A 6260-nucleotide genomic window follows, 5' to 3' on the forward strand; every position below is an offset into this window, starting at 1 on the left:
CTAAGCTCAGCTACCTGCCCATCCAGTGATGAGGAAGAAAGTGGGGACTATTGACCACATTTTCAACAACAATTGAGATTTGTACAGAACTTTTCACCAGCAGATCTCAGAACACTTCACAAAGGTGGCAGCCTACCCCCACAACCATGAAACTCAGGTCCTAAGGCCATTTCCTGGAGATATGAGAAAAACTGACCTGCTCTCAGGTACCATCCATTAAATACTGCTACAAAAACCAGTCACAAGCTTTTGAAAACATGGTTGTCCCAGTTACAAACTCCAATATATGCAGGTTTGTTATTTATGTGCTTTACTTGGGAAGTTAGGGACTATGCTTCCAGAAATAAAAGTTTGTATTTGTTAGGGCTTGTATCTTCATGCTTTACAACAACACATGAGGAATTGGTTGGAACACACACAATTCCTGATTTTTCACTTAATTAAGAAATGCATTCCATAGTCTCACACATTCTGTATTTTCCATAAATATTACGTTTGACAGATTACCTGATAAATGTCTTCATGTGCTCTGAGTACCTGCCTGCTGCAAGAGCAGGTTTCTGTGGTGTTTCTAAGGTAACATTCCTGTTTATTAAGGCTGGATATAGTAGCACTGCTGAACTTGTACATCTGAGAGTGCAAGTGAGAACAGGCGTAGGAAAAAAACACCTGCTCTTACTTATGGATCAGGCATCCAAACCTTGCAATAATTGCTTCTCTTAGTAATGATGCATTAACATAGTGTTACATGCTTGAAAACACAAGCACCAAACGATCAGGTCAAACACATTAAAGTTTTAATAGCTTCTTTTCTTTCCACTTTAAAAGGAAGTTTGATATGGCATTAAAAAAATCCCACTTAAGAATCTAAGGCAATTCCTGATAATCTGAGTAAAAGGTGAATCTGTGTTTCATGATGGAAATATTTATATAAGTAAACTACAACAAAGAAAATTGGATGAACCAGAAAAGAAGGATGCCGCTACAGCAGGGTTTTTACCGGCAGGTAGGTGCCATCTGAGCAGGTAAACAGCTGCCTGAATGCAGCCTGGTAAACTGGGGAAGACTGGATTTATAGAAACTTTACAGAGGTTTATTTATAGGGGTATATTTATGGAAAGTTTATAGGGGCTTTAGGAGAGAGTGCAGTCAGCAGGACTCCTCCTGGGCACAGGTGTGGGACCTTGCAGCCAGTCTGAAGCCAGCTCTGATATATGCTTTGCTGCATGTGCTATCAGTTACAGATTCAAGCTGCCTTCTCTTCTCCCTCAAGCTCAAGCATGGATGAGAGGATCCTTGGAGATGGCAAGACTTCAAAACCTCACTCCTTCTCCTCAGAAAAATAATTCATGTCAATGTGGAAGTAATTGTTAGGAGACAGTGAGCACTCTCACTTTCTAAATGGTGACAACATCAGCTGCATAAACCAAATAAACTGGGTCACTTGCCTTCCAGGTTGGTATCAAATCTGGGCATCACACACAAGAACTTGAGTGGATCATTTCAAGTTGCAGTTTTCAGATATTAGAGTACTGTAAACAAGCAGAGATGGTGCTTAAGATCAAACAGACCGAAGCCCAGAGCATAACTCCCATCTGGTACAGAGAACTGTGCATTTGGGCTCTTGACAAGATGCCTGATGATGTAGAACAGCCTCCTACAGACAGGAACAGCCTGGAAGGTTTCAGAGCATGGGGTAATGCCTCAAGCAGGCAGCTACTTCTCTGCATGAGGGAGGAAAGACAGAGCTTAGCTCATGGCTGAATGGAAGCTCAGACACCCACCTGGAGATCAGCTTTGATCTGCTCTGACCTGCTGCCATTCTGGTACTGCTAGTCTAGGCTTGGTTTTGGGCAGGAATGAAGCTGTTGCCAGGTCCTGGTCCAGGTGCACATCCCACAGACACTTACACTGTGCAGGTGCTGGCAGCCACGGTGCCAGTGAGGCACAGGTTTGTGGCCTGGGTCACTACTTCAGGTCCCATCAGGAGGAAAACTGCACCAAGTTCGAGCCCATCCCAAAGACTACTGAATGTGCAAAGAAGATCCCACCTAAAAACATGCACTGCATTATTAAAAGAGATGAACCCAGGGGGTTTTCAGTACCCACAGGTCCCACAGAGCTCTGCCACAAGTTAGGACACCTCTGAGGTGAAAATTCTACCATCCCAAATTTGAAGGGTCTTACATAGGCTTGTCACCCACAATTCCTGGCCTCACAAAGAATCTCCTGCTAAATGGTGCATGCTTCTGCACATGAACAACCCTTTCATCACTTTTAGCCATAGCTCAGAGGAAAGTGGTCCACTAGCACCACTGAATTCAATGGATATTTAAAAAAAGACAGAATCTCATGTGAAAAACAATTAAAATTAGGGATGCCTATGCAACACATCATGGTAGTTTTGCACAGATCATGTAGAGATCACGGTGAGGGAAAAATACTTAAAATCAAGGAAGGAAAAACCAAAAGGACATGGGGAATTCCATCTGAGTGAAATTTCTACAAAGTAATAAAATATTTACCTATAGTTTAAGAAAAATACAGCAGAAATAATTGTTTATTCTTGTGTCTAAATATTAGTGATAGAAGTTATTCAGAAAGATCAGATTAAGAAGTCATCACTGAATTTTGAAATTCATCTCCAAACTTAGGACATAACTAAAATCAGAAGCATGATAAAATTCTTACAACTCTTTCTGGTACTGTGAGACCTTAGAAAAATAAGAGATCACATTTTTAGTGAGAAGATGTAGTGTGACCATCTGCTGTGGCAGACTTTGATCAGCTATTACAGGAAAGACCTGAAACATCATCAAACCTGAAAACCACTGTGAATAAGATGCAGGAACAGTGAGACCCACTAACACTGCTTCTGAGCTAGGGCCAGGATAACAATAAGCTCAGTATGTTCTGCTTCTCCTAAATGAAATTTCAGTGAAAGAAAGAGCAAAATAGGCACTTACAAGCCATAGAAACTGCAGATCTTGTACCTGTCTAAAGTAACTGGTTTAGACAAGTATAAAATGGCTACATTTTATCTACATAAAATATTTGTACTTTACAATCAAATTATAAAATACCTACAATCTATAGCTGGAAGAATTATGCTCATCTTTCAAAACAAAAGAAATCACATTTTGGTAGCAATTCCATTCTACTCTTAACAATTGTGGATCACTGATGAAAAAAAAACCAATTATACAAAGAATTTAGAAAAGGTTAAAATCACAAGTTACAGAATATATACCAAAAAAATTCCAAAGAAATATCTAGTGAAATACAGTGGATACTTTATGACTTTGCTCAAACAGAAAATGGCCTAGGTTAGTATCACAAGTGTACAGGCAAAGTTACAGCTAGAATTTCTTATATTACACCTACATCCCTTTCTTAGTGAATTCATTTTCATGTCTCTCAAATGGGAGATCCTCCCTAGGCCAGCTGTGCACAGCCAAATCCATCTCACTGTGCTTTAGAAAAGTAAAATCTCTAGAGACAAGGCAGTGTTTGAACAGATGTACTGTATTAGTAATCTGAGCTGTGAATTGGTGTGCACTGCTTACACTTAGCTAGGCAACCTAAAAATATACAAAAACCAATGGAAAGTGACCCCAAGAGTGGGCCAAAATTACTCCCTACTGCTTATATGACAAAATTTGCAGCACACCCCTGCACCAGACCCTTTACTTTCTTCCTTAACACTTAAAAAAAAGACAACAAATAAACAGCCTCTGAAAATTTATCAGTTGCAAGACAGCACCCCCTGGTGTAACAACACAAGAAAACTTTGAAGAATTTATAAAATGCTTTAAATTGGTGTTGGGATGCTGCTCAATTAGGATTAAGTGACGGAGTGTTTCAGCTGCAGCTTTGTGCCAGAAAGCACACAACAGAGAGCAAACACCTCACACAAAGCTTCACATTTCTCAGAGGTGCACAAAGCTGCCTTTACAGAACCACTTACAAACCTTTCTGAAGGCCAGTGTACAAATTAAGTCCCTCTGTGGCCTGATTTATAATTTATTTTATTTTACACTACCTATAAAGTTTCTATAAATTCAGTCTCCCTATTCATGTTTTGTTAGGATGAGCCCCAAGTCTTATTTGACTCTCAAATAAGAGCTGTCCACGTCTGTCTGTCCTCAGGTAAACATTCCTGCTTCTCATATTAGCATCTAAGTAATAAATACATAAAAAAACATAAATACAAATCCTCATGAGGCCCTGAATAAATAAACCTGGCTGTGATTCCTTGCAGCAGGGACACCAGGAGCAGGGGCATAGTACAAACTGGCTTCCTGCTATTCTAACACTGCATCCTGCAATGACTTTCTAAAACTTTTAATGGAAAAGCAGCAAGCTTTTTTGCTCCATTTACTCCTCCTGATAATTTATTCTTGTTCTTATAGAAGTTTCTGAAATCAGAGCAGTGGAATAACACTCCCTTACCCCTAGCACAGCAATACACACATGCAAGTTTCTGAAATCAGAGTAGTGGAATAACACTCCCTTAACCCTAGCACATGCAATACACACTCCTGTGCAGAAAACAGGGTATAGCAACTTCTGATATCAAGTTTGGAACAATTCAGAGCCACATCTGTACACCAGCTTTTACTGCAGTGAAAAAGCTGCAAGTGGCTCCTGAAGAATGATGGTCTGTGGAAGATATTCCTTTGTATGCACAAGACCAGAAGCAATTTGTTATCTGAGCTGCTGAGCAAAATCTTAGCCAGAACACAAGAGGATGGATGTATAAAAAAAGGGAATTTCATCTCTGAAGCAAAGACATGAAACACATATCTAACATTTTCAGTGTTCTGGCTACTGAAAAAATGCATGCCACCAAGGAAAATGTTTGTACAAAACCAATTCTGCAGAAGAGGTACTGGAAGGCATGGCAGGTGGAAAATGAATCCCAAAGTCATGGCAGCTCCTGCTACACAGATGTTTCTGTGTCCTTCCATAAAATCCTGACAGCAAAAAATATCCCAAACAAATTATGTTCCCCTCCCAGCTGAACTAAGAGCCACTTGAAATATGGATGACTGCACGTGCCAGGATGTTTTTCTATTCTCCAGTGAGGAGAGCAGATTGTGACTGAAGCATGGCTTGGATAACACAGACTGGAAGTCATTCTCCTTCTCCAAAAACATCCTTTCCTTGGCTGTGGTCAGCAAATTCATCCCATCCAAACCAGTCAGTGCCCACAGAGCTATGATTCAGTCTCTGTTAGTGTCTTACAACTCAGTGTCTTCATGAAGAGATGAAACCATCCATTGGACTCCTAGGATTTTCTTTTACCTTGGTTTGGCTTTAAGTGACTGCAGAATGAGATCCCCCACACTCACCTCAGAGCAGCACACTGATATCCATGGAATTTCCCAGGAGATCCCATACAACATACTCCTATTGCTTTTCTCCCATCAGCACTCTCACCCCCAAATGATGAAGTATTGAGCAGTTAAGATCAGAATTTGATTATCTCTACATCCTTGTGAATCTGGAGTAACTTCCCAGAAAGGAATACAGCTGCTGTGGGATCATGCAGAGACATAAGGACAATATCAAAGCAGTCCTGCACACTCAGAGCTTCAGCTCTTGCTGCTATCACGTTATTCACAAGCTAGAGCTTTCACTAAAAAACAAAACAATGGCAGAACCAAACAGGGATTTCAAAACATGAAAAATAAATAGGTCATTCAGCAAAACTATGCTCAGGTTTTGCATTGCACTTCTAGGGCCATCCTTTAGCCAGATAAAATACTGTAGCCCTAACTATTTCATTTCAGAATTTACGTGTGTGCTCCTTGTGCTTACTCAGAATGAAAAAAAAGGTATTTTCATCACTGAGGCCTGAAATGTTTTGGGAATCAGCTACATGGAATATTTTCTTCTGTCCTTCTGGAGCAGGTCACAGTTGTGGAAATCCAGCAGCAGGATTTTCAGCCAACTGGAAGAGCACTGCTGGCTTTGGACACTCTTCTGTAGAAGCAATTGCTTGCAACAATTTAATAAATTCAGAATTAATGTTGAATAGATACAGCAGACAGTATTTTCACTCTATGGTTATATGTTTTAATCCACTGCTAATTTGCATAAGATTTAGAAGCCAAATGGTGTTAACTCACTTCAAAATCCTGACCTGACCTTCACTCACAAGTCTTCCTTTTCAACATAGTTCAATTCATTGCAAGTTCACAATGAGTCTGAATCTTTCCTTCCTGAGCTCACACACATGGCCAAAGGCTGCATTC

The sequence above is a fragment of the Melospiza melodia genome, chromosome 6, assembly GCF_035770615.1.
Source record: "Melospiza melodia melodia isolate bMelMel2 chromosome 6, bMelMel2.pri, whole genome shotgun sequence".
NCBI classification, from domain to species: Eukaryota; Metazoa; Chordata; class Aves; order Passeriformes; family Passerellidae; genus Melospiza; species Melospiza melodia.